Source organism: Zalophus californianus, chromosome 2, assembly GCF_009762305.2.
Source record: "Zalophus californianus isolate mZalCal1 chromosome 2, mZalCal1.pri.v2, whole genome shotgun sequence".
NCBI classification, from domain to species: Eukaryota; Metazoa; Chordata; class Mammalia; order Carnivora; family Otariidae; genus Zalophus; species Zalophus californianus.
This window is the reverse complement of record NC_045596.1, coordinates 47,405,698-47,429,756: the sequence shown is the minus strand read 5'-3', so window position 1 is coordinate 47,429,756 and position 24,059 is coordinate 47,405,698.

Here is a 24,059-nt window from a genome sequence, read left to right as displayed (position 1 = left end):
TAACCTCCTTAATTCCAGATAACTGTGGAGTCTTGTGTACTTGCAAGAAAGAGGCTGTTACACGCAGAACAAGTGAAGCTCTGGTAGCCTCTCTTAATTCAAACATTAGATATTTCTGATCTACTAAAAGGGAATAAAATATATTTATGGTTACTAAAATGTATTTAAACATGATTACCTTTTTTGAATATTTTCTTAGACAGATGGAGAGTAAACCAAATCCCCATCTATTACAGAACCCCAGGATGAATTTCAAGCACTTACTACAGATTGATATGGTAGCATTTGGACAACATGTGTACTTCCTTAAATCCAGATTGAATGGAATATGAACTCTTAAAACTGAGGAACATTAAAATTTTTCAAGAGGTTATTTGAACATATATTAATTCTGATTTGGCAGAGCCAAATGAAAGGTAGTTAGGAGCACTCCAAGGTAAAGAGCTAAGGAAGAGGTTTTTAAGAGAAGATGAGGAAGCAAAGCAGGAAACTTATTTGATTGTTTATAATTTAAGCTGTTGCTTTATTTCGGAAACCCTAGTTGGATGTTTGTAATTGGTTGCTCTTAAATTTCACATTCTTGAATTCAAATGCATTGACTCTGGCTTAGGTTTTGGTTTGCTTATATAAATTACCAAGACATTAGAGCCACCTCAGTCCAATGACCTCTCTGTTTGATTACTTTAACAATACAATGCTATCAGTAATAAAAACAAAAACTTTGCAATTTATTTGCAAAATATTTCCAATTGTAATGTGAGGATTCCATTATTCAGTTCATTCTATATAAAGGATAAATATCGCAAAACTTTCAAGAACTTTATAATCTGGGGGCGCCTGGGTGGCTCAGTTGGTTAAGCGACTGCCTTCAGCTCAGGTCATGATCCTGGAGTCCCGGGATCGAGTCCCACATCGGGCTTCCTGCTCGGCAGGGAGTCTGCTTCTCCCTCTGACCCTCTTCCCTCTTGTGCTCTCTATCTCTCATTCTCTCTCTGTCAAATAAATAAATAAAATCTTAAAAAAAAAAAAAAGAACTTTATAATCTGTATATTAGTTTACTTACAATGTGTTACAAATATTTCATTTATAAATCACAGATTAATACCAAAACCAAAGCAGTTTTATGCAGATGTGGACTATATGTTGACACAAATGGTTCATTTTTATTGATTCAGTTATACATTGTATTCAGATACACTTGATATTTACTTTGTACTCTACTTTTTTTTTTAAAGATTTTATTTATTTGACAGAGAACTACCCATTTTTTAAAAATGTGTTGCTTTATTTAACCATGGATGTGAAATTATATTTTAAAAATAATGGCACTAAATGCAGTAAGTGGCATAGGAAAGACATTAGGGTTCAAAGCCAATGGCCAAGAAAGAATTCTTGAGATATCTTTGGTGCAAAGGTGGTTTTATTAAATCACCGGGACAGGACCCGTGGGCAGAAAGAGCTGCACTGGGGTCATGAGGAGTGGCCCAGTACATACTTTCAAGTTGGGAGGGTGTTCGGAATAGCCTAAGTCTCTAAGGAACTTGGAAGCAAAGTTTCCAGGCCCTTGAGGGGGCTGGCTATTGTTGGGAAAAGGTCATTTATCGCTGTCTAATAAAACCTGAGCCATGAGACCCTTCAGATGTGTATCAGTCAGTCATATGCTTGGAGGATGATTACCAACATGTATCTTGGGGGGTAGAGATAAAGGAAGTTTCCAAAAGAATGTTTATATGTTAAAGTAGACTTACAGGTTGTGGGCGGGGGGAGTTCAAGCTAGGATTGCCTTTTGCCCTTAGGAAAGTGTCAGCATCAAGGCCGTTGAGTCCCTAGAGGAATGTCATTCTTCCTCTTTCAAGGACTTGTCAATGAGCTGTAGGTAGTAAGGAAATTTAATAATTTCTCTTCTGCCTTTGTTTCCCACATCATTAAGTAGTGAAGATAGATTACTTTGTAAACAATCATTTTATAAAATACCTCTTAATATTTTTAAACAAATTTTATTTTTTTTCCAGCAGTTTTAGGTTCATAGCAAAATTGAGAAGGTACTGATATTTCCTTAACATCCCCTGTTCCCACTCATGCATAGCCTCCTCCATTGTCAGTGACCCCCACCAGAACAGTACCATTGTCACAACTGATGAACCCACATTGATGCATCATTATCACGTGAAGTCCACAGTTTACATTACGGTTCATTCCTGGTGTTATTTTCTTTGGGTTTGGGCAAATGTATAAACACGTGTATTCACTACTATAATATCAGACAGAGTGGTTTCACTGCCCTAAAAACCTCTTAATTTTTTGTTTAACAAAATAAGATATGTTTATGATTTTGTTCTTATTAGTGTAATTTCAACTTACTGTGTTTTTGCTCTCTGAATATAAAACAATTTAGAAAACTACCATGCCCTTCCAGAGTGGGTAAAGACAAATTTGGAAGACTTTGTTGTCTAGCTCACCATTTCTGAAAGTATTTCTTCCCCAACATGAGCAGGTAACTCCAGAAGAGGGAACAGATGGTGGCAGGGGCATAAACAGGGTATAACTGATTTGCATGGGACTGCACCTGGACACATCACACCTTTGACCCTATCTTGGAGAACAGGAGAAAGGAGTTCCAGAAAACATTTTCTCTCTCTTGTTTCCTGTCACAGCATTACTAATCATCTTTCAAATCCTATAAATTAACTTCAGCTGGTTTCAAAAAGATAGTCTTTATCTTGTAACGTAGGCCATGTAAATGTCTCTAGATCAAAATCATGCTCATAATCACTCTATAAAACTATAAAGTCTGGGTCTTTCCTCTGAAGGCCCTTTTCACTTGCCAAGGTGATAGGTGACCTGATTAATTAAAATTAGGTCTTTAGGATAAAGGCTTCTGACTTTATTAATTGCTTTAAATATTGATTTAATAGCTGTCAACCTTTAAAATGTCAGTTTTCTAGATCTATAAAATTATATAAGTTAGAGATATATCTCCCAACAATATTAAAGCTGGTGAAAGTTATATGTGAGTGACTTAAAAATTACATATATTTTGAAATGCAGAATAAAAATCTGATTTAGTGTAAACAGTTTTCTTCTGTTCAACTTACATTATGTCAAAAGAAGTTTTTGGATCTCAATATAAATTAAAATTAGAAACATAGAAAATATCTTTTCCCAAACAAAGGGATAAATTTTTTTTCTTTTAATAAATGGAAACAATATAATTTTGCATCATGTTTTAACTGATGGATCACAAAGATTCAAAAATGTTTAGAAAAAATTAAGTTTTAAAACTTTATACATATTTTCAGGTTTTCTTCCAATTTATGGGGGTGAAAGTCATATTACATCTATCTAATGATCCCGAAGAATGGAGGAATAAACAGATTCTCTGGCAGGATTTGTGGGGTTAGCTGACTTTTGTAGGAATTACACAACATGGAAACCTCTTGAACTATGTTTTGTTTTTACTATTTTTATAGAAGTGTTTGCAATAAAATAAAAGGCAGCATTCTGTTGTAGAAAACACATCAACATCAAGCTCTTTACTCATGACATCATTTGTTCATTGGTTTTTTGCTAGTGTAGTGGTTTCCTAGGTAAACATTTGGTATCTACTTTTTCTCTTCAGACTTTCAGTGTATTTATTATGTAGACATGAACAAGGCCTACGTGCAGAGTGTTTCTGAACACTGCATAAGGAAAATGTGAAATTTTCATTATTACAACTCTTCCTGCATTTTGAATTATGAACAGGATTTGGTTAATAAGCTATTTTTTTTTTTTGGTTAATAAGCTATTATATGCATCTACCACTAGTTTACTTCCCACAAAGCTAAAAGACAGCTTTTCAAGATAGAATCCAGAACTATTTTGTTATAGCTGAAATAAGCAGCCTTTAAATTGCCAGTTAAATGAATTATTAGGTCAGAAAAGATATATGGTTGAGAAATGTATAAACAAACACAGCTATAATTAAGGACTAAATCTTAAATATCAGCTACATAGTCTTTCTTGCAGTCAGTTGATTCTTTCTCTGTGATTCTGCAGAAATGGGTTAGCTTCTTGTCCAGTGTTGGAATTGTCCATTTGCCTGCAAGCCTCCTCATTAGATTGACTGTTCCCTCTAGTTCTAGAGTTGTGTCTTACTCTTTGTGTCGATCCCAGTGTTTACATAATGAATGACTGAGTGAATAAAGTTATGAACATATGAGTAAATAAAATAACATTAGTATAAAAAAAAATTGAAATCTAGGTGCCTAGGGTGGCTCAGTCGGTTAAGCGTCTGCCTTTGGCTCTGGTCATGATCCCAGGGTCCTGAGATGGAGCAGCATCAGGCTCCCTGCTCAGTGGGGAGCCTGCTTCTCCCTCTCCCTCTGCCCTTCCCGCCTGGCCCGGATTTCTGTCTCTCTCTCTCAATAAATAAAATCTTTAAAATAATTGAAATCTAACTTAATGTAGATGAGTATTCAAGTATACAATAATATATTTGTAGTGATAATTTTTTCAAAAAGATTACATAAGTAGTAAATGTGTGTGTATGCTTGATTTTTAATTGTAAATTGTGTGATGGGAAAGGAGCTAATATTTATTGAATGCCTTGTTCAGTTTCTTGGATAGAAAGTAGATAGATCTAATGAGTCGACTTAAAAGCAAGGAGGAGGGAAAGAGGAAAGGGAGTTTGTTAACTATAAAGATACTATTAATCAAATTTTATTAATTAGAGTTTGAATTTTAACCATAGAAACCTATCTAGCTTATGCATTAAATAAACCTGGAAATCAGCTTCTTGCCATATTTGCTTTGGACTTTTTTAAAAAGTGATTTCTAGTGTTTCATGTAACAGGTCAGAAGGTAGCCTGCACTCCCTTATCTATTTCTTGTCAAATAATTTGAAACATGAATCTGTTCTTCCTTCTCTTTAAAGGTCTGAAGTGGAAATAGACTGATTCTTAATATTAGCCCAGAATTGATTTCTAAAATTAAGTTCTATTTAGTAAACTCCATAATTCTTATAAGGAAGGATAATGCAATTTTCCTGCACCCATTATGTAAAATATTCTCATGGGTTTATAATCTGCCATTAAAGGGTCACATTAGAGGGTTGCTGGTGGGAAGCACACTGGATGGAGGGCAGTAGATAGATGCTGGGGAACGTCTGTTGTCAATTTTTTGATCCCTATAGTTGTACATGAAGTAATGAATAGTAACTGGCGAAGCTTGTTGAGCATAATCCAAGGACGCTTCTATTTATAAACAGATCATTTTAATAAATTGATGCAATGTAACAATTATGTATTTGTGGGGTTTGGTACTAGACCAATGAATTTCAAATGCTGCCTTTCCTACTTGTGTGGTATTGGATCATGAGTAAGTTACTTTGATTTCTCTGAAATAATCTCAAATTATATATAAAATAAGGAAAATCATACTTAACTCTTAAAGTCATCATGAGACTTATTTGAGAAAAAATATGTAAAATGCCTTCTACAGTGCCCAGCTCTGAGTAAATGTCCTATGAGTTGTGTATTTGTACATACCCACATTAATGTCTAGAGATGTTAAACCATTGGCCCAAATCATGTTGCTGATATGTTAAGCTTTTAACCCATGTCAGATAATAGTCTTCTTCTGCCTCTGTAAGTGATTTTTAACTACTTTCCACAGGCTTCTCTAACTTAGGAATTTGAAAATTAATAAACTTGAAAATTGCATTTAGGTAAGTTCTCCATCTCTGCAATAGGAATTTTTCTAGCCATTTTAGATTATCACAGGTTATATAAGAATGATGACTTTTACCTTTAAAATATGAGGGAAAGTTTTCAGCAGTTTACATGTTCTAGCAGTTTTTTGTATTTTCTAGTACTTGAGTTTTATTTTTCAGATCCTTAAGTTATTATTATTGACCAAGTAGGAAGGTAATTATCAAATGTAATTGTGTCTTCTTAGAAGGAGCATTTTAAAATGCTTCTTTTAAAGAAATAAGTGCAATTTTAAACTCTCAGATGACTTCATTCTTTTTCTCTGTTACTTCTATTTGATGGGGCGAGGGGTGAGTTTTTATTTTCTCTTGTTAGAGAATTTTGTTCAGTATTTCCTGGGGAGGAAATGTGGTTGGAGTTTGGGAGAGAAGAAGGGTATAGAAGCTATGCTAAACTCCCGGATTACGAACACCACTAGGAACAAAAGTAAAAGAGGAAAGGAAGCATCTGTATTGCTTTTTACACAATTCAAATGTTTCTATAATGAAAGAGAGTAATAAATAACTTATATTTTCCATTCCAGATTGTAATTCTGAAGAGCTATCGAATTATACTTCTCCTAATCAGAAGTAAGACATATAGTTAAATAGGTACATTTCTCTTATTGTCTGATATTAAAAAAAATTGGCTGCTAATAAATTTGAAGAATCAAAGGATTGAGTTACCATATCAACAGTAAGAGAAAATAAAAGATAATACAGCCCACCTATTATTATGAGATAGAAATTGCTTTTATATGCAGTGTAACTCAGGCCAACTGATCTCATTTACTGAAGCAATAGTTAACTTAATTTACATTAGGTTAGATAAGAGACCTAGAGGGTTAAAATACAGAGAATGGAATTGTAATCTATTATCAAGGGACTTCTAAAAATAGTAAGTTGGACAATCAAGGATTTTTTATTGCATCTTTAACATTTATACTATGTATGAAATTATGAATAGATACATCTCAACAAAAGAATAAAAACAGATGAAAGGATAAACACTTAAATATAATACTTTTTGAACTAATAATTTTAGATAAATGATTTATGGTAACACTGGGGCATAATAAGGCCAGAGATCATTTAATATGTCAATATTACAAATAATCTGCTAAACATTCTCAAAGATTTGCAAATTCCTGACTCATCTTAATATTTGATTGATAAAACTTACTGCCTTTATTATTATTACTGTCTGCATTCCTTTCTAATTCCATGTATATACATAACACCTAGTTTCTTTTTACTCCAGAGAATACACAAAACTTCTGTAGTCAGAGCATAATTATTCATCATACAGAAATGTTGATTCTATAAATTTCCTGAGTGGTTGAAAGATCATTAAGTAGAAAGCAAGCTTGATGTATGGGACCATGAGAATAGGTGGCTTTCTATGGAGATAATTTTGCTTTCCAGCTTGTACCCTGCCTCTTATTTTATTAAAGAATCTATAGAAGAATCATTGGGATTATCCCTGTGAATACAGAGCACAGGGTTATGGGCTGTCCAAACATGGCATAAACTGACACTTCTCTCTGAAATTTCACATTTACCTTAAGATTGAAGATCATGTATTATTATAAGTAATAGTTAATAGTGGATACATGCATGAGATTTTTAATGAAATATATATACATATATAAAATTATTTAGATACTAAATAAGATTTGTATGAAATCTTGCCTCAGACTTTGGGAGATAGGTGTTTCTTTCCTCTGTACTTCACAATATATTAATCTAAATTTTTGAGAATCCCAGATGAAGCATAATTAATAACATTGTTCACTTTTATACAACTCTCTACACGGAGTATACATTCTCTGACCCCCTTTCCACCCCAAGCTGTGCTGGAGAGAGGGACTCTGGTGGTAGTGGTATATAAAGGGGACAAAAGAAAATGAATTATACATGAAAATGTTTTTGCCAGAAAAGACAAGTCACTCAAAGTCGTCTCTATAATTCATTTAAAATTTGCCGAATTTAGATGCTGCAATATCAGTTTTTCTCATTTTATTTATTCTAATATTGAAATATATTTGTTCAGTTAAAATGATAAACTATTCAAATACTTTTTTTCTTAAGGCTGAGCTAAAACAAAACCTGATGATAGAATTTTAATTTTTTTCTTTTTGAGCTCTTACTATTTATTTATTCCTACAAAATAATGAAGAAATCAAATACCTGTATTAGTTTGGGAGCTTTACTGACATTACTTTTACTTACCAAAAATCTTGAAGATTTTGCCTTCATCCTTTATGTTGACTAATAATTTTCAAATGATTTTAAACAAATTGCAACCAAAATTTAGAGCACTGAAAAAAAGTGTAATGATATTGTAGCAGAGTTAGGTGAATTTACAAAGTAGTTCTTCAAAGGTGAAAATATTTCTAAAATCTAACTGATAATAGCAGAGAGAAAACATATTCTAGCATGCATAAATTTATATTCTCTGAAGATTCTTTATAGCAAGTACATTGTATATATAAAATATTTTTAAATTTTGAAAATTTTTACTTCTTTAATATTATAATGTTTAGATGCAATTTTTATTATATGTGCACAATAAACAAAATAGATTTCTGCTCCACAGTTTTCTCATTTACTAAGCAATGTATTTACTAAGATGCTGTGCTGTAGCAAAATTGTATTTCTGTTGCATTGCTAAAACAATTTGTTTTGAACTTTGAACTTTTGAACTGAATTTATACGAACAATCCCAATAGTTTCAGATATTTCATGTTTACCAGAGTGAACTTCCAAAAGGCTTACTAATTAATTCCATGAACTGGATGAAAAACTTAAATCATATTTAAAATTAATGCAACTGATTTTTCTCTATGAAAATATAATGTTAACAATATGAATATTCTTTGTAAACTTCTGCTTCAATGAAGCCAACCAATTAACATCTATTACCTCACTTGTACTCATGCACAAATAAATGAGCAGGGTTATTTCAAAAGCATTATTTAAGTGAAAAGTCTTTTTCCTCATAGAGATGCATATGAATATAACTTCTACAATTGTACTTGTTATCATGTTTGAACATAGTGTTAAATAACTGATTTACTCAAATTCTACTCATTGAAATGTTACTCTCATCCAAAAAGTACCTTCAGAACAACACTCGGACTAATTTTTGACAACATATCTGGGTCCCTTGGCCTAACCAAGTTAATACATAAAATTAACCATCACAAGGCCACTGAATGAAATTGGACTGCTACAACAAATATAGAATGCATTTCCAAGAAGCACAATGTATTCATTTTTTCATATGACTGCCTTCTTCAGTCAGGAAAGTAGTTTTTGCTTGAGAAGATGGGAGACATGGGTCTTATTCTATTGTTTTGAGTAAGCATTGGCCAACGAGGTCCTGAGGGCCAAATCTCATCAGCCACCTCTTTTGTACATAAAGGTTTTTTTTTTTGTTGTTGTTGTTTTTTTGGTTTTTTTGAGAGAGAGAGAGAGCCAGCAAAAGACAGGGGAGGGTCAGAGGGAGAAGCAGATTCTCCGCTGAGCAGGGAGCCCGACGTGGGACCTGATCCCGGGACTCCAGGATCACGACCCTAGCCGAAGGCAGTCCGCCAACCAACTGAGCCACCCAGGCGCCCTTATTGGAACACAGCCACACCCATTAGCTTGAGCATTGTCTATAGTTGCTCTCTTGCTACAGAGTTCAGTAGTTGTCACAGAGACTGTACTACCCAAAGCCTAAAATATTTACATTTTTATTTACAGATAATGTTTGCCAATATCTGTCTGAGAGTCAAAACTTCCATGTATTGTCTGAACTTCCTAGAATTTAAAAATACAAAACAGATAAAGTCCAATAAAAGAAGTAAAGACAGGTGACTTAAGGGTATTTTCATCATGCATTTACTTTGTCAAACAGTGAGAAATTACTTCAGTTGGTGTAGAGTTATACCCTCAATAATTTTGAGGTAATTATAATGTGGGCTTGAATGAAATAGGTATGAGAATGACTTAGTCCCTTAGAAATTACAACCGAGGTTTTCAAGGGAGTACTTTTGTATTTGAGACGTTACTGCTTATTGCAAGAGCTTTACTAAATATTAAAAAAGCCAGAGTTATAGCTCTCAAGACTTGTAAAATGTATCCTTGGAACAAACTACTGAATTATGCAAACTATGTGGGTTTTAAAGCGTGACTAGATAGGCTGTTAGGAAATTAACTCTCAACTAGTTTTCCAGTTGGAGGCAACTTAAAAATTTCAATTGCAAACTCACCACATCCCACTATATTTTGCATTGAGAATAATATATTCAATAATTTTGGCTTCAAAGGCTAATGTGGTCATGAAAATTCAGTGTTTGTAGCCACTCAAACTAATTTTTCCATTGAAAATATAATGAAGAAGCCATAAAGGAATTTCATAGATTTTTCAAAGTGCTGGAGCAATAAATGATCCCTCATGTTTCCTCTTTGAAACATTATTTTCTGTGCTTCACAGCTCTTACTAACAGGATGAGAAATATTCAGAATGTATTTATGCATCAAAGGAATATGGACATTCCTGGCCAAGGCACAGATGGTGAGAATTAAAGTTCATTCCCAGGGACAAGATTCAATATATGAATATAGAGAAGCTAATAAATGATTTAAAAAGGTGAAGTTAACTGTAGAGTGTGAAATCTTTCTAAGAAACATGTGAAGCTCTAAAATACTACCAGGTCATTGTCTAAATGCATTTTAGTATATTTTTTTGAGGACAGATTACATTTATTTTTAAGGTATACAATTGTTAGGCTGGTGGTTGTGCCATCTGGAAAGTAATAGACAAAATACTTATGCCAATGTGGATCAGGAAAAAATGGAATTACATTAAGATAAAAGGTTATGTTACATTTGGTATTTTAGCTAAACTGTTGTTAAAGACAAATATTAACACCCTCCATCAAATCCACCCCATTCAATTAGAAACATTTAGTCTGTGTTTGGATCATTAGCATTTTGGTGGACATATTTAGGCAAAATAATGATTTTTTAAATTCTGTTTTCTGATTATTTCCAAAAGTAACTTATTAATTCTTACATGAAATAATGTATCATTTATACTCTATTTTTAAAATGTCTTTTATAAGTATATGTTACCTGCCAACTAGGTATTTGAGGCATTGGTTTTGCAAAGGAAGAATAATACTTGTGCTAGACAGAGTTCTAGGGTGACCCCCATGGCTAAGGTCATTGAATAATCCTGGCATTTAATGTGATCAGATCTCTGAATATATAGGCTATCACTCCCATGATTAAGTTATGTTATATGACACAAAAAATAATGAGACATTTTTAAAGAATGGAGGAAAGTTAATTAAGAATACCAGAATTTTCTGAATGCAGAAGAAAAAATAGAGAAAATAGTATAGAATCTATAACTTATGTTTATTAAATTATTTAACTTAGCTATAATTTACAAGATAAATTGTCAAGACTGCCAAAACATTTAGTGAAAGAATTGAAGGTAGATTTTGAAAATACATCATCAAAACTTTTGCTGTATTTTGAGTAAAAGTTTAAAAAGAATATCTTATACTTGCTTAATAGCTCTAGAATTTTTTCCTTCTGTTATCAATATGCTCTATTAGATTGGTTTCTCCCATGAGTGATGATAAAATAAAATGTAGAAACTATTTAGCTATAGAGTATCTGTTGCTGTGTCATTGTCATCAACACAACTTAAATTAGATAAATTAACAGCTAAGAAGCAAGTTCATCATTTAAAACTATAAATATTCATATGCATACCATTCCTGCAAAGGTGCAGATATACCTTTAGTATGGATAATTTCATTTGCAGATCAAATAGTTGCAAGTATAATAGCCATTTTCTATGTTTATTGCCTATATGTTTTAAATATACATTTTTATAAGTTTTTGTATTTATTAAAGATTTTATTTATTTATTAGAGAGAAAGAGAAAGATTTTTTAAAGATTTTATTTATTTATTAGAGAGAGAGAGTAAGAGAAAGCACAAGCAGGGGGAGTGGCAGAGGAAGAGGGAGAAACAGAGTTCCTGCTGAATAGGGAGCCGGAATTGGAGCTCCATCCCAGCATCCTGGATCATGACCTGAGCCAAGGCAGCCGCTTAACCCACTGAGCCACCCAGGTGCCCCAAAATACAATTTCAATAGTAAAAATTGGGGGTTATAATTTGATTATAGTTTTTCAATTTTATTTTCTAGTTCTTAGTTTGGGGCATGTGTGTGTGTATGTGTGTGTTTGTGTGTGTGTATGTGTGTGTGTTTCTGTATGTTTTATAGAGGAATCAATCCATGATGGATTGGTTGAGAAAATCCTGTTCTTCTTCATGGATGGTTTGTAAATCAATATCCTAGATTTTAAGGACACGTTTTTTTTAAGTTATATGCAGAGAATTTTTTTTTTTAAGTCATATCCAGATATGACCTTTTAATACTGGGCTGACTCAAGGACTGAGATAGGATTGAGGGGTTAATAGGGGCCATTCATAGATTTGGTTGTGAAAAGCAGGTAAGAATGGAGTTATGAGTTATGTTTAACATTTATTACAAGTAAGTCCAAAAGAAAACAACTCAAGTAATGAAAAGCTAGAGAAATAAATATCTTAAAATATACTCAAAGATTATTTTGAATAAAATGTCAAAGGGTATCCAAAGAAACGTTGACTGGCACAGGATGTTCTCTGTTGAGCTCCCCTCTTAAGGGGCCATGTATAGCATTTGCAAGAGAGATTCATAGCTTTGCCTAAAGAGCGAAAGAGGCATAATGATATAAAGCCAGAATGTTCAACTACCTTTACTTGGCTGTTGGAAAAAATCAGTGAAAATATCAGTCAATTTGAAGATCATTATTAAAAAACACTGGTTCCTTGGGGATAAAAGATGTTGTTGGAAAATTCTTGGTGATTCTTACCACTATGAGGCCCACATAGCTCTTGCAGAATAGACATCAAGGTAGCAGGAAAAGAAGCACTGATTCAGTTGCTAGACATCAAAGATGCACATTTCTTAGAATGCCCTGAAAATCTAAGTCTTTACTGTTAAAGAGTCATTTTAACAGAGAAAAGAGGCAGTCTCAGAGGACACTGCCAAATTTACCAAGCAGGAATCATGAGGACATCCCAATAAGATGGGAGGTTAGGGATTAGAACTAGAGTTTGCACTCTATGATAAGGATTAATAGCTGATGTGAACTTTAGAAGTGAAAAAAAAAAAAGTTTGAAAATTTGACCGCAGATTGGCATTACGGACCTTCAATAGTTGTTCTAGGAATTTTCTTCTACTCTCACTTTGACAGTAGGTTTATGACTGAGTGAAGGGCAATCCAGGCCATGAAGTTTACAAGTGTTTTCTTTGCATATGAAGCTAAAGGGAGTGAAAACCAAGAGTCACAATCGAATATGCTAAATATCAAATCAAGGTGGAAAATGCCAAAGATGACTCCAGGCAAAGGAAATATATGACCAAAAAGAGTCAAAAAAATGGACTAGAATTAGACGTAGGCAATAAGAGAAAGTGGAGAAATCATAATATTAATAAGAAAATAGCAACAATAAGACCTAACATAAGTTAGTAGGCAGTGTCCTAAACACTTTCAGTATATTCATTTAATCCTTTCACACAATTATGTGATGGACTTTGTTATTATCATTTTTTTTTAACATACAGACACTAAAGTACAGTGAGGATAAAAACTTGTTCATATTCAAGTAGAGAGAAGTTGGCTTAAAATGTATTTGCTATAGTTATGCTTGGAAAGATATGCAAGGTTCATTTAAAGGGAAAACAATGAAACACGTAGACCAGCTATCTGAATTTAGGGTGTAAAAATGTTTGAACAGCATGCTAAGTAGTTTGGATTTTATCATATCTCTCTGCTCAGTATTTCCATAACTCCTTCTATAATATGAAAAAAAAGAATGGCCTAATGATTAGAGTTTTTAAAAGTGCATTAGCTACCATAAAGGTTCATGATTACTACTCTTGAACATGCTCATGCAGGGTTTGGAAGACTGTTAAGGATTGCTTTAGAAGGCATTTCTACATTGGCTGAGATATTCTTAAATGTACCTTCCAAGAGAGAGATTTTTTAAGATTCACTCTTAGCCAAAGTACTTATTGTCTTTCCAACAAATAGATACTCCTCTGATTAAATATATGACTGATTATGAATTTAAAAATCCCACCCTATGTTGTAACATAGCATGGTATGTGGGATTTTCCTAAAAATTTGGAATGAAAATCATCTACTCAGCTAACCCCTAACCTTCAATGTATTTTGACTTTGCTTAAAGGAACATTTAATTAATAATTAAACTGAACTCCAATTATGTGTGTGTGAAAGAGATGTGAGAGATAAACTATAATTGTACTTTTTCATTTTCTAATCCAGCCAGCCATTACTGGTTGTTAAAAATTAATGTATAAATTGAAAACTTCTTCTCTTTAGTTGTCAAAGTGTCTTGGCATCCATTTTCAAAAAGTTGGAAGTTCACTTAGATAGTAACCAGAATAGATGAAACAAATTTATTTCATCCGTTGGATAATAAGACTTAATAGGAGGAAATAGTTGGATGTTGAGTCTAGTTTTGAGTTTGCTATGGCTGAAGCATGAAGAAGTAGTTTTATTTAATAGAGAATTATAAACAATTTCAGGAAACATTAGAAAGATTTTAGAGATGGAATTATGGATTTGCAGCGCATCTGTGTATAGTCGGTAATTAAGACAGCGGGGGTGAGCTTTCCTAGAAAAGGAATGCAGAATGAGTTGGGACCCTGGGAGGGAACATTAGCTAGAGGGCATATTGGGAAAAGGAATTAGTATAGGGTCCTTTCTCAGCTGGAGAGACAGAGATGGGTTTGAGTTATACCATGGAATCCTGGAAGTTACAATGTAAAGGAATTTGTCCCATGTCTGGTCATAGACTTACGGCATTTGAGTTAAGCAGGCCAGGTTAAGTCCTGGTTTCACCTTTCCAATATACTCCATTTTAGACCACTTAATCTGACAGCAATGCACTGCCTTTGTCTGAGCAATCAGTTCTCTTCACGTAGTCCCTTCCCTGCTTTACCACTTTTCACACACACACAATCTGCTTTCCACACAGGAGCTAACAGAACATTGCTAAATGTAACTTAGATTTTATAATTGGTCTTCCTTAAACATTCTAGAAGCTTCCCATCTCACTCTTAATAAATCCTGAAGTCCTTATGGTGTACAAACCACATGATCTGCTCCCCTCCTTCCCTTTACACCTTAATGACCTAGATAGACTTGTATGACTCTTTTTTTTTTTTAATTTTCTTTTTTCTTTTTTTTTAAATTTTAATCTCCCACACTGTATTAGTTACACTGCCTTCCTTTGCTGTACCTTCTGCTACAAATATATGCCTGCCTCAGTGACTTGCAATTTCTGCTTTTTCCATTAATGTTCTTTCCCAGATGTCTGCATTACTCTTTCTTCCTTTCTATTAGGTTTTGCCTCAAATCTTATATAATAAGTAGCAGCCCCATCCATTCATCACTCTCTAAAACAGCTGTTTAGTTTATTTCTGCTTAGAAATAGGAACACTGTTGCACAAGATGGTAAAGATGTGTGGTCAAAACACACAGCTAGTTAGAAGCTGAGACAGGGCTACAATCCAAGCAGCGCTTCCAAAAGAGCTATATAACATTATATACCCTCTCTAAGTCTCAATTCCTTTACCTGTAAAATGGGAATGTGTATAAAATTATCTAATTCATGATGTTGTTGTAAGTGTCTGCTATTAAAATTATGATCAATTAACATGTTAATATTAGTACATCAATTAGTACATGGTTTTTCATCTTTCATAGTAAGTTTTTCTTGTTGCACCAATAACATGGAATTAAGAGCTTGGTCTCTGGAGCCAGAATAGCAAGGTTAAAATCCAGGCTCCAACATGATGTGGGATAGAGTTCATTTACTTCTGGACCTAGTCTAGCCTTACCTCTAGGGATGTCCACATATGTGAGTTTGACTATTGACTAATATAAGAGCAGTGGAATTTATGATGTGCTGTTCAAAGTCTAAAACCCCATTGGTGACACAGAGCTGGTTTGTTTGGGGATGGTTTTCACCTAACCTAAGCACTTAATCTGCCTGGTTTGACTAGCTGATCAGAAGAGCATAAAAAGACCCTACAGAAACTTCTGCCCTCAGCTAATTCTGGAGAAAGAATTCAGAACATAGATCTGGGTGGTTTAATCCAGAAAGACAAAGCATGTCCATGTCTGTATAAGAACCCTGGTGAGACTTTGCCTGGATGACTCTCATATTCTCAATGCTTGCCTACATTCTCTCTTATTCTGTACTTTTAAGTAAAAGCCTTGCTGTGGATATGCTGTGTGGAGTTTGACAAGTCCTTTCGAATACACAAATTTATGAAGTTTTTGCAAACAATAATTACCTGTGTGTTGCTGAACAAGTTAAATTGTTTTTCTGGGCCTCAGTTTCTCCTCTACTGGCCAAGGAAACCAACAGTATCTCATATATAAAAATTATAAAGGTTTAATTTAACTATATATGTTAATTGCTCAAAAAAGTATATGATACATAGTGAGAAATTAAATAGTTGTTATTTTTATACATTTTATTATTTAAAATGAACCTTTCCACAATAGTTTGAATATGTGCTGAGAATAAAGAATATTCAAGGTCAAACTTGCATTCTAATATTGACACTTCCAAAAGTACACTTGACTGTCATCATCTGGTTGGATATTTTTGTTAAAGCTTAAAAATGTGGTGAAGCGGGTGCCTGGGTGGCTCAGATGGTTAAGCATCTGCCTTCAGCTCAGGTCATGCTGGGCTCGAGTCCTGCATTGGGCTTCCTGCTCCTTGGGGAGCCTGTTTCTCCCTCTGCCTCTTTCTCTCTCATGAATAAATAAATAAATAAAATCTTAAAAAAAAATGTGATGAAGCATCACATATGCATGACCACAATTCCAAACTTATAACAATATATCATATTATTTATAAGAAATGGACAATGTAGAAAATAACCAATTGTGAAAATGTCAATTGATAAATAATTTTCTTTGGAAGCAATCCCTTCTTTCAAATTTAATAAAAATTAGCAACTGTAAAATAGCAAGTTGTTGAACTACCTCTCAAAATTTCATTTATTCAAATCCTGCCCAGTTGCTAACCAACTATAAATTAGGAGTATGAATTAACCTCTCTGTGGTTCAATTTCTCCCTTTATAAAAATAGGGAAAATAATAGTGTTATTTTCATAAATTATTCTGAGATTTCAAGGAAATAGTCTATGTAATATCAAATGCTAAATTGATATTGTATTTTTTCATTTAAGATTGATGATCAGACAATTCTAGACTAATATTAAAAATGTGATATTTTTCTTGAAGTTATCCATTTATTTAAACAAAGAATGAGAAAGTACCCATTCTATACTCATATTTCAATTGTTTCCAATGTTTATTATGGGCCAGAATGTCTGCTAGCTTATGGGAATATAATACTGAAAAATAGAGTCATAGTCCCTTTTAAGAAAACAATAAATCAATAACTTAAAGTTAATTATTATGATAGGAGAAATGCCATGCAGCAGTCTCATATGTAGGAACATATACAACTATCTGAGCAAATTCAGGAAATAAGCTCAGAAAAAACGTATTTTATTTAAGACCTGAAGGATAAGTAGAAATTAATCCTGTGAACTCCAGAGCTAAAAGCATCAATAAATGGCCAGAAATTTACAATAGGTTTATTTCATGGGTTGGATGGAATTCCTAAATGTCTGAAGAATCCATTGATAGTTAATAGTTTCATAGCACAACAAGGAACTAGTTGAGAATGTCTAAATATCATAAATTAATAAATTAAGTTTTATATCATTGAAAAACATGTGTATAATATCCCATATTTTATTTTATCATTTCCATTATGTCTAAAGAACTTCTATTAGAAATTATTTTAAAGCAGTTTTGCTGGAAATAATTTTCTTAGTTTTTCTTTATATTCCATTGTCTTCATTTCTCCTTTATTCCTGAAGGATATTTTCACTAAATATAAAATTATGGATTGACTGTCCTTTTCTTTTAGCATTTCAAAAATGTTACTTCCTGTAACTCCTGGCTTCTGATGAGAAATGCTCTGTCATTCAAGTTATTGCTACCCTATAGGCTATGTATCTTGGCTGTCTCTCTCTCTCTGTCAAGATTTTTCTTTGTCTTTGGTTTTTGGAAATTTGATTATCATGTGTATGTGTCCGGTTATTGATTTCTTTGGGCTTATTTTGCTTAGAGTTTACTGACCTTCCTGTGTCTGCACATTTACAACTTTAACATTTGGAAAGTTTTCAGTCATTATTTCTTCAAATATTTTCATCAGATAACTTTTCCTCTTTTTCTTTTGGAATATCGATAACACAATGTCAGGTCTTTTGTTTTCATTGCTCCACAAGTCATATGGAACATGTTTTGTTGTTGTTGTTTGAGAGAGAGAGAGAAAGAAAGAGAGGGGCAGAGGGAGAGGGAGAGAGAGAATCTTAAGCAGGCTGCACACACAGCACAGAGCCCAACGTTGGGCTTTATCTCATGGCCCTGAGATGATGACTTGAGCCGAAATCAAGAGTTGGACACTTAACCGACTGAGCCACCCAGGTGCCCCTATGGAACATGTTTAATTCGTTTGTTTTTCAATCCATTTTTACAGTTCAGATTGGATAATTTTTATTGATTTATCTTCAAGTTCACTGATTTTTTTTTCCTTTTGTCATCTCCATTTTGCTATTGAGCTTTCTGGTAAGGATTTTGCTTTTGTTTAGGTTTTGTATTTTTCAGTTCTAAAATATCTTTGCAGTTCTTTAAAGATATAATTAGAAAATGTAAGAGTCTTCCATCTTTTGCTAATCATCTTTTTTTTTCCAAATTAAATCTAAGCGTATTAATAATTGCTTGTTGGAGCATTTTAAAGAATGTGGCTTTAAAATACTTAACCAATTATTCCAACAGCTGTGCCATCTTGGTGTTGGCATCTGTTGATTATCTGTTCTCATTTAAAATGAGATTTTCTTGGTTCTTCTTATGATGATTAATTTTGCATTGTACCTTGGCAGTTTAACTATTGCTATGAGACCCTGGTTCATATTTAACTCTTAAATTAGAGGCCAGTCAATCTGATTGGGTTTTAGAATGCTTTGTGTTCAGGTGTTGTGGGCTGTGGTTCACATGTAAATCTGGTTTTTAGAGTTTTGTCTCGCTGTGTGCTGTGTGCCAACTGGAAGTCAATTTAAAACCTGGGCAGTATTCCATAGCATTGATCAAAGCATTTGTTGTGCTATAACCCATGGCTTATAACCCAGTCTCTTCATACAAAACAAACAAATAACAATAACAATATGAGAGCATGTAAAAACTAGTAAAATCTGAATGCTGTCTACAGTTTAATAGTATTGTACTAATTTCATTTTGTTTTTATAATACACCATGGTTATATAAGCTGTTATCACTGAAGAAATATAAAGATAGAGTTTAAGGGAACACCATACTGTTTTTGTAACTTCTTAGGAGTCCAAGAATTTAAAATAAAATGTGTAAAAATAAGTAAGACAATAGAAAAAATATGTCTCTGTATATATATACTTTTGATAAATAGAGATCATCTGATGATAGATAGTAGTGAGGGATGGTGTTGGGGGAAAATAGGTTTTTCATGTATAAAATTACGTAGTTTTTATTGCCTCTTTTATTAAACTTCAGTTGAGATATAATTAAGAAAGAATTACCCTGGCTTTGGTGAACAGTTCTGTGAATTTTGATAAATGCACAGTCATGATCAACATCACAATCAAAATATAGAACATTTCATAATTCTTAAAAGTTACCTTATTACCCTTAGTAGTTAATCTCTTGGGTCCATTCCCAAATCCTGGAAAACACTGATCTATTTACAATCCAACATGTGTGTGTTTTCTAGAATGTCATTGAAATAAAATCATGGGTTATATAATTTTTGAACCTGGCTTTGTTCACTTAGGATGATCCATTTAAGATCATCTACATTGTTTTATGTATCAGTAATTTGTTCCTTTTCACTGCTTGGTAGTATTCCATTATATGGATATATCTTTTATTTTATTTTTTCTTTTTTGCCCATTTACAACTTGCTGAACAATTTGTTTCCTGTTTCGGGTGACTATGCATAAACCTGATAAAAATATTTATATATAAGTTTTTGTGTAGACAGATGAGTTCATTTCTCTTGGGTAAATACTTAGTAGTGAGGTTACTGAGTCATAAGGTAAAACTGTTTCACTGTATAAGAAATTGCCAACATCCGGGACACCTAGGTGTCTCAGTTGGTTGAACATCTGCCTTTGGCTTAGGTCGTGATCCCAGGATCCTGGGATCGCGTCCCGTGTTGGGCTCCTTGCTCAGCGGGGAGCCTGCTTCACCCTCTGCCTGCCGCTCCCTCTGCTTGTGCTCTCCCTCTCTCTGACAAATAAATAAATTTTAAAAATCTTTAAAAAAAAAGAAATTGCCAACCTCTTTTGCAAAATAGCTTTCTCATTTTGAATTTTCATCAGCAACACTTGTATGTTGCAATTGGTCCTTTCCCTCCCCCACATTTGAAATGTTTAGTTATTTTTTTAAACCACTTTAATAAGTGTATTATAATATCTCATTATAGTTTTGATTTCCATTTCCTTCATGACTAGTGATGGTGAGCATCTTTTCATGTGCTTACTTATCATTTCTGTATATTTTTTGGAGATATGTCTATTCAAATCCTTACCCATATTTAAATTTGGTTGTTTCTTATAATTGAGTGTTGATAATTCTTTTTTTTTATTTTTTTAAGACTTTATTTATTTATTTGTCAGAGAGAAAGAAGAAAGAGAGAGCAAGCACAAGCAGGGGGAGCTGCAGGCAGAGGGAGAGGGAGAAGGTCCCTGCTCAGCAGGGAGCCTAATGCAGGACTCGATCCCAGGACCCTGGGATCATGACCCAAGCTGAAGGTAGATGGTTAACCAACTAAGCCACCCAGTCGTCCCGAGTGTTGATAATTCTTTTTTTTTTTAGATTTATTTATTTATTTATTTGAGAGAGAGAGAATGAGAAACAGAGAGCATGAGAGGGAAGAGGGTCAGAGGGAGAAGCAGACTCCCCGCTGAGCAGGGAGCCCGATGTGGGACTCGATCCCGGGACTCCAGGATCATGACCTGAGCCAAAGGCAGTCGCTTAACCAACTGAGCCACCCAGGCACCCCCGAGTGTTGATAATTCTTGATGTATATAGAATATATGTCATTTATGTGTGCTATCTATATATGTGCTGTGCAAATATTTTCTCCTAGTCTGTGTCTGGTTTCATTCTCTTAACTGTCTTTCAAATAGCAGAAGTGTTTTGACAAAGTCAAATTTACACATCTTATTCTATTTACGTTTCCTGATTTATGTGTGTTGTCTAAAAAAAAAAAAAATCTTTGCCTAACCTGACTGTAAAGATTTTCCAATGTTATCAATCAGAAATTTTATAATTTTAGATTTTACATTAGATTTCTGATCCAATTTAAATTGAGTTTTGTGTATGGCTTACCACAGTACCTCTGTTAGACCTGGGCTCTTGTCCCACTTAGAGGCTCTGCACCACTGAACCATCCCTCCAACTTTTAGAGCTCCCCTCAAAATGTTCAAAGTACCCCTTAAGTGCCTGAGACAACCCACAAGAGCCCCAGTCATTATTTCTCCCCTTCGGGGTACTCTCCAACCATTTTACCCACCAATTAGGTCAACCAGATGCCCTGAGAAACTCTGGCTTTTGTGATTATAAGATAATTCTGGACCCAATAGATGGGCTTTAATTCCAAAAGGGCAGTTAGTAAGTGGATCACTTCCTGGCTGGTACAGTATTTCTTTTCTTTCCTTTCCTTTTCTCTTCTTTTCTTTTCTTTTCTTTTTTTTCTTTTCTTTTCTTTTCTTCTTTCTTTGTTTCTTTTTTTGTTTGTTTGTTTCTTTTTCTTTCTTTCAAGATTTTATTTATTTATTTGAGAGAGAGAGAGACACAGCAAGAGAGGGAACACAAGCAGGGAGAGTGGGAGAGGGAGAAGCAGGCTTCCCACGGAGCAGGGAGCCTGATGTGGGGCTCGATTCCAGGACTCTGGGATCATGACCTGAGCCCAAGGCAGATGTTTAACAACTGAGCCACCCAGGTGCCCCTGGCACAGTATATCTTTCACAGGATTATCTTAAAATGATCTGCCAGGATGTTGCTGACATGTTGATTTGGACTACCTCAAATCACTGATGGAGACAAAGGGCCTGACAGACTCCCCAAAAAACAAAACACACATATACACACACTTCCCACCCCCCAGTTCCCTGTATATCCTCAGAGCAGACTTGTACAAGACAGAAGTCAATACTGATATTTTTTACCTGTGGATATATAATTGTTCCAACACTGTTTGTTGAAAAGTCTATCAATTTTCTGTTGAATTATCTTTGTTGGAAATCAATGGAATATGAAAAGTGGATTTATTTCTGGTATCCTTATTCTGTTCCATTGATCTATGAATCTGTCCTTTTATCAATACCATACTGTCTTCTTTATTGCAAATTTGTAAGTCCTTTAATTATGTAGATGTTTACTCCAATTCTGTCTTTTTTGTTTTTGTTTTTTTTGCTATTCTAATTCCTTTGCTTATCAATAGAAACTTTTTTTAAGATTTTTTATTTTTTTTTTAAAGAATTTATTTATGATTCCAGCACCCTGGGATCATGACCTGAGCCAAAGGCAGATGCTTAACGACTGAGCCACCCAGGCACCCCCCACTATTGAAACTTTAGATTTAGATTGTCTATTTTTATTTAAAAATTGTCAATTTATATTAAAACCTGTTGGCATTTTATTGCAAGTGCATTTAATATATAACTAAATTAATTGCATTTAATTTATAGCTTAATTAGGGGAAAATCAATATCTTTACAATATTGAACAATACAATCCATGAAAAAAGAATGTTGCCCCAGTTACTTAAGTCCTCTTTAATTTACCATATGGATGCTTTATAGTTTCAGTGAAAAGGTATTGTACATATACGATTAGTGTTTCATATTTTCTTGCAATTTTGTTGTATTTTTTAAAATATCTAATTTTCAATTGTTCTTTACTAGTATAAAAAAGTGACCGCATTCTATGCATTAATTTTATTTTTAATATCCTTGATAATCTAACTTATCAGTTGGAATAGATTTTTTTAAAAGATTTTATTTATTTATTTGATGGTGGGGGAGTACAAACAGGGGGAGGGTCAGAGGGAGAAGCAGGCTCCCCGCTGAGCAGGGAGCTCTTGTGGGGCTGGATCCCAGAAACCTGGGATCATGACCTGAGCCGAAGGCAGCTGCTTAATTGACTAAGCCACCCAGGCACCCTTGTAATAGCTTTTTTGTAGATTCATTAGGATGTTTTACATAGAAAATTGTGAATTTTCATAGAAATTTGTGAATAAGAATAATTTTCACCTCTTTTTTCATTCTATATTCATTTTATGAATTTTTACTTAATTTATTCCATTGCTAGGACTTTCAATTTAATATTTAATAAAGAGTGGTTTTTGCCTTGTTCCCAATATTCAAGGAAACATTCGCTGTTTTACCATGGAGGTTCTTGTTAGTTGTAGATTTTTCAAGGATGCTTTTTATCATGTTGAGAAAGTTCACATTAATTCCCACTTTGCTTATAGTTTTTTAAATCATGAATTTATGTTGAATTTTGTCAAATGCTTTTTCTTCATCATTTGAAATAATCTTATTGTTCTTCAGTGTGTAGTTATAGAACTATGTTGATTGATTTTTAGATGTTAAAAACCTTAAATTTCCAGAATAAACTCCACTTGATCATCATGTATTATCTGTTCTTTGTCTGGTGCTCTGCATTTCCTCCATGCAGCCTTGTACAAGGTATAGGTCAAGACTGATGTTTTATCTGGATTTGGTTTACTAATATTTTTATTGAATATTTTTGCATTTATGTTCATGAAGAATATTATTTTACAGTTTTATTGTAATTCCTTTGTTTTGAGATCAAGATAATTTTTATCTCAAAAAATCAATTGGGATCTATTCCTACCTCCTCTATTTTCCAGAAGAGATGATATAAAATTGGTATTATTTCTTCCTTAAGTATTAAGTAGAATTTATCAGTGAAGTTGTCTAGGCCTAGAGATTTGTCAGAAGGTTTTAAAATATAAATGCAATTGTTTAACAATCAAACAAGGTAGGTTTTCTATTTTTTCTTGAATTAATGTTGATAGTTTCTATAATTCAAAGAATT